General features: G+C 43.6%; 1 long non-coding RNA gene across 1 annotated transcript in view; it reads left to right on the top strand.

Annotated features, from left to right (window-relative positions):
* LOC128410147 (uncharacterized) overlaps positions 1 to 7,686 on the top strand; it is a 30,148-nt gene extending 22,462 nt beyond the window's left edge. Inside the window, exon 4 of the long non-coding RNA XR_008329397.1 lies at positions 6,829 to 7,686. This is a non-coding gene — a long non-coding RNA (uncharacterized LOC128410147). The remainder of the gene's footprint in view (positions 1 to 6,828) is intronic.
* The last annotated feature ends 4,511 nt before the right edge of the window (positions 7,687 to 12,197 follow it).

Here is a 12,197-nt window from a genome sequence, read left to right as displayed (position 1 = left end):
GTTAATATCTTAAATTTTATTCTGGGCTTCTTGCCCTGCCAGACAAATCTAGAAATATCTTTCTGCCACTTCTTGAAACAATCCATTTTGTCCACAATCTGCAATGTTTGAAACAAAAACAACATTCTAGGCAAAACATTCATCTTTATAGCTGCAATTCAACCCAACAAGGAGAGCTTCAAATTTGACCAAATTTCTAAATCTTTTTTCACTTCCGTCCAACATTTTTCATAATTATCTTTAAATAAGTTCCCATTGAAAAGGAATTTTCCAAACCAGTTGTTATTGTAACAATATCAAGCCTCCTCTAGGGGGACACAATAGCAGCCAGAACTTGCAACTTTTAAAGTACAAATATAGTCCTAATAAGTCCCCCAATTCACTTAAAAAGAAGACAACAGTTACAGTCCACTTAAAGAGTTACTTTAAAACACAATAGCAGCCAGAACTTGCAACTTTTAAAGTACAAATATAGTCCTAATAAGTCCCCCAATTCACTTAAAAAGAAGACAACAGTTACAGTCCACTTAAAGAGTTACTTTAAAACCAGGAGAAGTCCAGAAACACTGTATCTTTTTTTGCAGGGCTAAGTCAAAAATCCTCTGCTTACCGATAGGCTTTCCACTGAACGGCTTCCTTACCTGGGGGCAGTCTGTTCCCAGGTTTTAGGCAGCAGATTTTAGCTTCCTTTTCCTCTTATTTTGCAGGTAATTAAGCCACAAACTTTCCCCCCTCCACTCCTGCAATTTGGAGGGGAGACCGCTTTCTTGATGTTAGGATTTAAGCCTTTTTAAAATGTCTTTCCAAGTTTCCGCTTTACAGTCTCTTTGCTTTGATCCATTTACAAGAAAGGAAGGCAGACTTCCTGTTTATACCTTCCTGCTTCGGTATCAAATTAGCTTGTTTTAGTCCTTTTCAATCCAATTTTTAATCCTACTCACGAGTAGTTACTTTAGAATCCAATTGTCCCAGGAAAAAGTCAGCGCTCTCCGATCACGGCTGTGCGGCTTCGCTCTGCGGAAGAAGCAGTCGACTCTCAGCACCGCGCCACTCCCCGTCCCGCTCCAGAGCCCTTAAAAGGGTCCCTTTGCAGATTGGGGGAGCGCAAATGGTGCCCGCCGAGTCCCCACGTTCACAGGCTTCCCCCGCCTGTGATTTTTAAAGGGTCCCCACTTTGCCGCAGCGGCAAGACCCGATCCCGCGGAGCTAGTCCCTCCGAGACTCAGAGGGAATCCGCCATTAATCGATGGCGCTGACCCGGAAGTCCCTGACTCCTATTGTTCTAGGACCAATCAGACTGTTGCATTCTGAATCCTATTGTTCTAGGACCAATCAGACTCTGCATTTTGGATCCTATTCAACTCAGTACATAACACCAATAATCCCACAACACTTTTAAAAGGGTATTGGATGTTAATCAGCCAAAGTCCTGGTTGAAGAGGAATGATTTCGCCTGCCACCTGTATAATGAAGGCACTAGATGAACTTCCCTGGGGAGAGCATTCCATAAACAGGGAACCACCACAGAAAAGGCCCGTTCTTGTGTTGCCACCTTCTGGACCCCTCGTGGATGAGGCACACGGAGAAGGCCTCAGATGATGATCTCACAGGTCCCCCACCTCTGCTGAGGGGAAAAGGTGCTGAAAGCCTAAAGCTTAGCAGAAAGTGATCTGACCATGACAAGGGGCTGATCCCCCACTTTCAGATCACGCTGTTCCCACCCAGCTGAGAAAACAAAGTCCAGAGTATGACCTGCCACATATTGTTTTGGAAAATGCAAATTATGAATGTCTGCCTTTAAATGCAAATTGAATAGATGGTAACCCACATTCCTACTTCCCAGTGCATTTTCCTGGCCCAGTGTGGTGTAGTGGTTAAGAGCGGTTGTCTCGTAATCTGGGGAACCGGGTTCGCGTCCCCGCTCCTCCACATGCAGCTGCTGGGTGACCTTGGGCCAGTCACACTTCTCTGAAGTCTCTCAGCCCCACTCACCTCACAGAGTGTTTGTTGTGGGGGAGGAAGGGAAAGGAGAATGTTAGCCGCTTTGAGACTCCTTAAAGGGAGTGAAAGGCGGGATATCAAATCCAAACTCTTCTTCTTCTTTCCTGATCTTTTGATCCAATAAGCAGGATTTTTCTTTTTGCACAGGACTGTGAAATCCACTATATTTGTACAAGCTGAATTTGTCGCCATGTGATTGAATCCCAAGCAAAAATAGTAGTGGCCTAGAAGCATCCTTAGTTTTTGACCGTCTTAAAAGGTCCCACTGGGTTCAGTGATGCTTAGTTCTAGCTAAGATGGTATTCCAAAAAAGGTCTCTCTCTCTGTGTGTGTTTGTTTGTGTGTTTGTTCATGCTTAAAGAAATCCAGACTTTTCTTAGCAACTTAGTTATGTTATTGCACATATACTTTAGTTCACCAACAAGAAGGGGGAAATGTCCTCTGACATGTTGTAGGCACTTTTAAGATACTGGACTTGGAACATACTAAACACTCCAATTCAAAAAGTTGATTGCCAAGAATTGAGAAGCATCAAAAATGCTGCAGTCGAAGCATACGCTGGAACACAGTCCAATATATTGAAATAGTTGATCTCTCCACGATGCTACTTGCTCACAAATAGTCCAGTTGGTGGTAAGATGTGTACTTGCTTCATACAGCCAAAAGTAAGGGGAAATCCATCTGCTTGTATTTGAAATCAGCTCTCTAACCTGCTGTTGGTCAAACCCCACCCAGATGGTGCTACTCAGACGTATGCGCTCAAAAGATAATCTACGTTAAAGTTGTGGGTGTCTATTTTTATTTTTCATCTTGGTTAAATACCATGCAGCCAACGTACCCAACCTGCTCTACTCAGAAATCGTGACCAAAAAAAGAAAGGAAGAAAGAGAGATTAACTGGGAGTGGTAGAAACCGTGCCTTTCTGCAGCTAAACATATACATTGGTACCTCGGGTTAAGAACTTAATTCGTTCTGAAGGTCCGTTCTTAACCTGAAACTGTTCTAACCTGAGGTATCACTTTAGCTGCCAAAGCACGATTTCTGTTCTCATCCTGAAGCAAAGTTCTTAACCCGAGGTACTATTTCTGGATTAGCGGAGTCTGTAACCTGAAGCGTATGTAACCCAAGGTACCACTGTAGTATATGGTGAGAGCAGGGGGGTGGAATCTGTAGCCCTCCAGACTCCCATCGGTTTTGCAGATGGGTTGTAGCTCAGTGGTAGCACATTTGCCTTGTATTCAGAAGGTCTCAGGTTCAATTCCTGGCGTTTCCATGTAGGGCCGGGAGAGACTTCTGCCTGGAACCCGGGAGACTGTAGACAATACTGGATTAAATGGACCAGCAGCCTCACTTGATATAAGGCAACTTCCTGGCCCCAGCCAGCTGTGCCAATGGGAAGGGACATAGGAGCCAACTCCTGGGGCCAAGGTCCCTTCGGGTCCCCGAATAAAATATTTGAGGGGACTGGGCCCCCAAGTTGATGGGCATTGCCATTCAAATGGTGTGCATGCACTGCATCATGTAATCAATTATGCAGGGCAGGGCTTACCTAGGGCCCTCCCCAATAGTTTATTCAAGTTGGCACCCCTGGGAAGGATTAAGCCAGTGTGGTGTATTGGTTAAAAGCGGTAGTCTCGTAATCTGGGGAACCGGGTTCACGTCTCCGCTCCTCCACATGCAGCTGCTGGGTGACCTTGGGCCAGTCACACTTCTCTGAAGTCTCTCAGCCCCACTCACCTCACAGAGTGTTTGTTGTGAGGGAGGAAGGGAAAGGAGAATGTTAGCCGCTTTGAGACTCCTGAAGGGGAGTGAAAGGCGGGATATCAAATCCAAACTCTTCTTCTTCTTCTTAATGAAAGTTGTAGTCTAGGTAGGGCTGCCATGAAAATCCAGACAAAGTTGTTGAGCTGGCAGCCACAGGTTTCCTTATCCCTGAAGTAGAGGATTCGAGCATCGCCCTGCCCTGAAAACAATGAGGAAAAATGCTCACGACGAAAAATGATAAAACTATTTATCAATATTTGATCAATAAAATGCTAAGTAAAATCAATAGATTAAAGCAATGATAAAAAAAACACATTTCGAAATTCATTCTGTGCTCACTTATCGGGGAATAACAGTACAACCTTTTAAAGGTAAGTGCTAGTTTATATATCTTTACTCAGAAGTAAGTCCTGTTTTAGTCAATCTAGCTCACTCCCAGGTAAGTGTGCATTGCAACCTGTCACGTTGGCAGGACTTCCCTCCAAGTAAAAGATTTATCACACCGGCCTGCAGATGGACAAATATTACACCCAGAGCGAAGTAAATAAACTTCATTGCACATAGCCAAAGGCCTTTGCAAAAAAAAAAAAAAAAAAAAAAGAAGTATGTTCATACATACATAGTGGGGGAGGTGATTTTTTTCATGCAATCCAGGGCAGGCTGACGCAGATATGTGCCATCTAAATTATGAATTAAGCACGGGCCTTGATACTACACATAAATTATTGGCATGATTACACTGAAAGCCTTTGCAAGAACACACTGATATTTAAAAAGCAAAAGTCAAATCTCTCCCCCCCTCCCCTTCCTCCTGTAGTTTATGGTGCCAAAATGCTGCCACTAGCTTGTACCGTTTACCTTTAAGAGAAGAGGGTTCTGCAGCGGGCATTTAGCTAGATCTGTACACCTACACGCTGCAGATGGTTTAGTTTTATAAGAGATGAAACTGCATTTGGTGGAACTGATTAAATATAAAAACACCACCATCTGCCATTTATTCTAATATAAAATGGTTTGGGCAGATGCTGACATCTTTCTAGATGATTGATTCATCTCTGACAAGTGAAGATTCTCAGAGGACTCCAGCTGCCCACTGCTCACACAATACCCGTTTTACAAGACGGAACGCCAATCAGAGCTGTTTGATTTGGATGGAGCAGGTGAATGAAGGGCACTTTAATAAACCAGCAGTGTCTGGGCTGCTCTCTCTCTCTCTGCGTTTTTTCCCCTCCTTCCCTCCTGGCCCACATTTCACTGGGATGCTGTTTTACACAAATAGTACTAAAGCACAGTTATCCCAGCACAGCGATTATGGCAAAAAGAGCCAGGTTTTGGCACAGGCTGCTCCACTTTCCTCCTCTGCGTGGAAAATAGTTGGAGTCCTTCTACATAGGCAGCTCGCTTTTAACGTTACATTCCCCCCCCCCCCGGTGAGTGTTAAGTTTACATCAGGTTTCTGTTTAAAAAGCCTGCCTCGTTATTTATTAAGTATGACACTGGTGGCTTTGTAATAACTTGAGTAACAGATGTAGGCATTCTTTGTTTTAATAAGATCTGGATGCTCTTGACTGCTGCTTGATGCATGGGCCTCAGTACTGCACACTTGTATTCTCCTGTCATTCAGCCCGGACACTGAGATCCAACACCGAGGGCCTTCTGGCGGTTCCCTCACTGTGAGAAGTGAAGCTACAGGGAACCAGGCAGAAAGGGCCTTCTTGGTAGTGGTGCCCGCCCTGTGGAACGCCCTCCCATCAGATGTCAAGGAGATGAACAACTCTATAACCTTCAGAAGACATCTGAAGGCAGTCCTGTATAGGGAAGCCTTTTAAGGTTTCATGTTTTACCGTGGTACCTTGGGTTACAGACGCTTCAGGTTACACATAGTTCAGGTTACAGACTCTGCTAACCCAGAAATAGTACCTCAGGTTAAGAACTTTGCTTCAGGATGAGAGCAGAAATCAAGTGGCGGCGGTGCGGTGGCAGCGGGAGGCCCCATTAGCTAAAGTACCTCAGGTTAAGAACAGTTTCAGGTTAAGAACAGACCTCCAGAACAAATTAAGTTCTTAACCCTAGGTACCACTGTATTATGCTTTTATATATGCTGGAAGCTACCCAGAGTGGCGGGGGCAACCTAGTCAGATGGACGGGATACAAATTTATCATCATCATCATCATCATCATCATCATCATCATCATGTTTCTTGAGTTATTAACAGAGCCCTGGAAAAACTCACCCCAATTCTCACACTATTTATTAATTTTATTCAGCTATATCCAGCCTTTGCTTTGAGGATCTCAAGGTACATGCCACACTTTTATTCTCATCGCAACCCTGTCAAGGTGGGTAAAGGAAAGAGATAGTGACTGGGCCCATATCACCAGAGAGCAGGGATGGGGAAGAAATTGGATTCAATTTGCATTCCAAGGCAAACTTGCCTTATTTCCTCTTTTTGGAAACAAGACATAAAATAAACCAAAATAGATATCCTTCAGAATTTGCACTTCTCCAAATTCTGCAATGCAGATCTCCAGACAAGTAATATGTTAAAAATAAATAAATGCATATACGCTTGGGTGAAATGTGTGTAAAAAATGTAAATATTTGGAGAAGAATTGCAAAAACATGGGTATAAGGCAAAATTGCATTTGTGCATATTGGGAGAAAGTCGCAATAACATGCTGATGGATTTTTATGTGGACTGTCTTAAAAAAAAAAAAGCTGCAAATTGATGTGGAAGTGTAGAAAACCGAACTTAAGATTTGAAAGAAAAACCAAAGTGACAAGATTTGCACATCCCTTCCAGAGAGCTTTATGGCTAAGTGGGAACTGGAAGCTAGCTCTTGCCAGTCCTAACCCAACACTCTGACATCTAATGTGGTGTGATGGGTTATTCTCATTTAATCCAGAAGTTTGTGTTGATGGTGAATATACAAACATTTAAAGGATGATATTGCTGTCAGTACCTTGCATTGAAGGTAAGTTCGTGCAATCAGCTTTTACAGACAAAACCTTACCATGGGGTGATCATGAAATTAATTTTTACATACTCTTTATTTTCACAGAATCATAGAGTCGTAGAATTGTAGAGCTGGAAGGATTTGTTCTTGCAGATGTAGTGGAGCAAAAAACAACAACTCAAAACACACTTGACACTTTTAAAAAAGGAGTGCTTTCACACTTCACAACATGGGAATGTGGCTAATGGGAATGTGGTGCAAATTATTTTTTATTTTCTTTATTAAATGTCTATATGTCTTCATCCAAGGACCACAGGGCGGTTCATAACATAAAATGAATCAGCTGAACCAATCTGGTTCCTGCCTGTGTGTTTGCACTGCGTCACGCCTTGTCCTCATGGTAAGCAGCAACAATTCACCCACCAGGAGGTCAGGTAAGTGCCTCCGTCCCACCATCCTGTCTGCTACTAGCTGTGGTGTCATACCAGAAATTCTGTTGCTTGTGACACTGTAGTATTTTTGACACGGTTGGTGGTACCTAAAATGTTTTGCTGTAGATGAGTTCCCCAAATCAACCATGAATGCAAAAAGAACCGCGGTGCCGTAAAACAAACGGCAAGAGCCATACTAAGAAATTGCATTTTCCTGCAGCAGTGCCACTGTAAATTCTTTTATCAGTTCCCCTGTTAATTAGAATTGCTGTGTGTTGTCTAACAATAGAAGATTTCATTATGCCTTCTTCAGTAATTATATATTTTAACTATAAAGTATAGCCTATAAATATCAGACAAAAACAAGCACCACCACCTTCTTTGGGTACAGTTAAGGTTGTAAATAGACATCCCTTTAGAACAACACTACACGGTGTGAAAAACTGAAGCTAACTACCAGCTTTGGATACTGAGGTGAAGTTTAAAAGTTATCCTTACCACATTGTGATGTGCTGGTATAGGAAATGAGCTGTAATGTGGGTTGGCACAACATTACAGTTTTGTTTGCCCTACCTAGGTGAGTCTTCTGTAATGTACTTTCCTTCCCTGTTGTTAGTGACTTTCTTTAGAAAACCCCCTGGGATAGATATCACATCAACAATAGTTAGCAATAAAGTGGAAGTCAAGACTTCTGTTTCTGTAGAGCAAAGGTATGGTCCAGATATTGTTGGACTCCAACTCCCATCAGCCTCAGTCTGCATGGCCATTGGTCATGGACAGAGACAATGGTAATTGTTGTCCAACGACATCCAAAAGGTCCCATATTGGTTACCCCGGCCGTAGTGTCTGCCTTTTACAAATACGACCACTCTGTTCTGGCAGAGTCCCTCTGTGACAGTACCTTGACTGAAACCACAGAGAAGAAGAAAGCTAGACTGTCTCCACATTACCAGCGGTGGAGGAAGCTGCTCGGGTGCCTGGGGCAGCGCGCCCAGGGACAGGGCAAGCTGCCCATAGGGGCGGTGCACACCACAGGGCCTCCAGAGTCTGCCTGCCTCCTTCCACTCAGCCGCCCTACAGCTGGAGGGAGGGAAGGCAGTGGGCAGACTGTTTGTGCAGTGTGGAGCCTGTGAGTGCCCAAGCCACTGCGTCTCTCCCAGGAGAGACGTGTGGCTCGGGTGCGCTGCAGGCCCCGCGAGTGCTGCCTGGCATTTTGTCACCCCCCTCAGTGGTGAAACCTGGGGCAGCCCGCAGCCACCACACCCCCTTCCTCCGCCCCTGCACTTTACTGGCCATCTGTGTGCTGCGTATTCTGTTCTGATGGAGAAATATCTTTCTCCTGAACATAGGTGCCAACTCCATGGGGTTCTGGGTGCCTGAGAAGGGACAAAATTCCCCATGAAGGGGCTGGGCACCCACAAATTTTGGTGCCAGGGCCATCCATGCTGTGTGGCACCCACAGCCCCAGGCACTCACGGTTGCAGGGCCAAGCTGGCACTCCTGATCCTGAAAGTTTCTCCATACAAACATAAGGTAAATATTGCAGTTACTATGTGAGCAAGATGGCAAACTGAGTGATCATGAAATTACTGGGCTAGATTCCTGAGGTGGAAAGCAAGAGAATGTCACCTGCACATGATATACAATGCCAATGAGCAAAGACATCACATGAGAACTCCCTACATCATGAGGTGAGTGTGATGTTAACACTAAGCCTGAGAGAATACCGATACCAGGTCTAGGCCAAAGCCTCGTAGAAACATAATTTGTGGGTTTGGATTGGGTTCACAATAGTGCCGTAAAGTGGGCCTTGTGATTGGAAGAAGTCTCCCAGATAGCAACATTGGAAGCTGCCATAGACTGAATCAGACCATTGGTCCATTTAGTTCAGCGTTGTCTACTGTGACTGTTAGCAGTTTTCTAGGATTTCAGATCGGGAGTCCCTCCTAACTCTGGTTTGGAGATGCCTGAGATTGACCTTCTGCATGCAAAACAGGGGTTATTTCACTGAGCTGCAGCCTGAAAGACAGGCAACCACTGTGACCACTACAATTTGAGGTGCTATAGTTGTTTCCTGTTCCATTTGTCCACTCACTTTCCTCCCTCACCTGCTATGTAGCAGGTGGGGAAGGAATTGGAGGATGAGCAACAGCTGTGCACTTACACACACACACACACACACACACACACACACACACATTTTTATTAAATTTTCTGTTTTACACTTTAGAATATTCATTTAGACAACAAAACTTGTTTACACTGTTGAATTTATCTCAACGCTGCCAACGTTTCCAAATGTATACAACCCACCCCCCATCTATTGAATAAACATTTTCCAATCTTCTTTAAATGTATGTTCTTCTTGTTCTCTTATTCTATATGTTAGGTCCGCAAGCTGCGCGTATTCCATCAGTTTAAGTTGCCATTCTTCTTTAGTTGGGACCTGCTCGTTTTCAATTTTTGGGCTAACAAAACATGGACCGCAGTGGTGGCATACATAAATAACCTTTTTTGACACCTGGGAATTTCCAACGAAAAGGACTCTTGGTTTCAACAGCTTTGCACTTTCTCATTGCTTTGAGCTAATGAAGGTACACCATTTCTGAACTGATATTTGATGATCCTCCTAACTAATCAGGATAATTCTTGTTCTGTTTCACAGCCATTTTAATCTATTTTGACTAGATGGAGGGCCTTCATGAGATGGTCCATAGTATGTCTGAATATTAGATTTCCACTTTTGGGAACTTCTCCCCCATAGAATGGTATATTAATGGTACATTTTGTGCATGCATGTCAGAAAGTATCTGTTAAGCTGTTTGAGATACAAAATAGAATACATGTTTGAAATACAAAATACAAATACACATGTGTTTGGCTGAGTTACAGACTTATTTCAATACTTTCTTTTAAAAGAAATTATTAGTTATAGCTTACCTTTTGGATCTCAAGGTATTACTACTTGGATTAATTAAAGATATTGCAAAACAGCAGGACTGGTAAGAAATTCATTAATCATGCTGAAGGTAATATTGACTAAAACTGGCAAAATAAAAAGGCACCTGATCTTTGTAATGGGTTCAGCAAAGCATATAATGGATACACTGTCAAGTTTCATTTGATTATATTAAGGGAAACAAAAGGCCAGGACTTTTCGAGATAACAGGAAACCCCTTATTGAATACTGGAATAAGATACATAAGAAACCTAATGTGCAAAAGCATATTCTGTCAGTTATTTAATTAAACATTTGATTTGATCAGATATCTACAGGATGAATTCATTATATTAAATATTTGGTGGTGGTTGTTTTTTGTTTTTTAAAACCAACCCTGTCTTGAAACCAGTGAGCCTGGTCCCAGATTTTCAAAGAAGACTGTTTTCAGATTATTATTTTTTTAACCACTTGTACCACATTAGCCAGGAGGAAGTAAGCCCCTCTGAGTTTTATGACACCAAAAAGTGTCTATAGGATTATAGGACTGCAGGCATTCAAGCTTCAGCCCTTTCCAAATTTACCTGGGAGGAGTTTCGATTGAACTCAGTGAGTTTTACTTCTGAGTAGACATGCATAGGATTCCCTGTCAATAGTTCTTATGACTTCCTTCTTAAATTTGTTGTTATGCAGAGGAGTGGTGGGAGGCACCAAGGGAAGAAGGCTCAGAGCCGGGTTATTGGTAGTGGGACGACAAGGAGTGGTCAGAGGGAGAAGAGGGAACAGACTGGGAGGAGTCGGTGTTGGAAGCTGAAGACGTAACAGGGTTTTGTGAGAAGGAAGAGTCTGTGGCAGAGAGCAGTCCAGAATCAGAGGCAGAAGCGGAGGCTGCAGAGGAGGGGGGCCAAGAGGGAGAGATGAGGCAGGCTGATGGAAATTGGACTCTAACAATATCTGGAGGGCCACGATTTCCCCATCCATGTTCTAAATATTTCTTGTACACCCTGACTTCAAGTAATCTAGTATTTCAGTAGTGTACAGTGGTACCTCGGATTAAGTACTTAATTCGTTCCAGAGGTCCGTTCTTAACCTGAAACTGTTCTTTACCTGAAGCACCACTTTAGCTAATGGGGCCTCCCGGTGCCGCCGCGCCGCCAGAGCACGATTTCTGTTCTTATCCTGAAGCAAAGTTCTGAGGTAATATTTCTGGGTTAGCGGAGACTGTAACCTGAAGCGTATGTAACCTGAAGCATATGTAACCCGAGGTATCACTGTACTTAAATGTGAATTTGAATCTGCGTGTCCAAGTATTTATGGGCTGGATTCAACTAAAGAGTTATGGCCAGTTCAATGCAAAGCCACACTGCACATATAATTATATTAAACATATAAGATACATAGTCCGGGGACAGAGCATGGCAGGTTTGATCCATGGCAGCATCTCAAGGTAAGGTTGGGAGAGACCCTTACCTGAAACCCTGGAGAGCTGCTGCCAGTCAGGGTTGACAATACTGATTGAGATGGACTCTTCGTTTGACTTGCTATAAACCAGCTTCCTGCCTAAAGAGTACACCAGTGTGTGTGTGTGTGTGTGTGTGTGTGTGTGTGTGTGTGTAGGGGAGATACGGCCCATGGACAGGAAACAGGTCAGCCTTGTTATATAGCCTTTCTACCACAAAATGACAAACCTAGGCAGCATCTTAAAAAGTAGAGACATCACCTTGCCAACAAAGGTCTGTATAGAAAAAGCTATGGTTTTCCCAGTAGTGATGTATGGAAGTGAGAGCTGGACCATAAAGAAGGCTGATTGATGCTTTTGAATTATGGTGCTGGAGGAGACTCTTGAGAGTCCCACGGACTGCAAGAAGATCAAACCTATCCATTCTGAAGGAAATCAGCCCTGAGTGCTCACTGAAAGGACAGATCGTGAAGCTGAGACTCCAATACTTTGGCCACCTCATGAGAAGAGAAGGCTCCCTGGAAAAGACCCTGATGCTGGGAAAGATGGAGGGCACAAGGAGAAGGGGACGACAGAGGACGAGATGGTTGGACAGTGTTCTCGAAGCTACCAGCATGAGTTTGACCAAACTGGGGGAGGCAGTGGA

The sequence above is a fragment of the Podarcis raffonei genome, chromosome 3, assembly GCF_027172205.1.
Source record: "Podarcis raffonei isolate rPodRaf1 chromosome 3, rPodRaf1.pri, whole genome shotgun sequence".
NCBI classification, from domain to species: Eukaryota; Metazoa; Chordata; class Lepidosauria; order Squamata; family Lacertidae; genus Podarcis; species Podarcis raffonei.
Note: the sequence above shows the minus strand (reverse complement) of the source record. Positions and strands in the feature narration are given on the sequence as shown.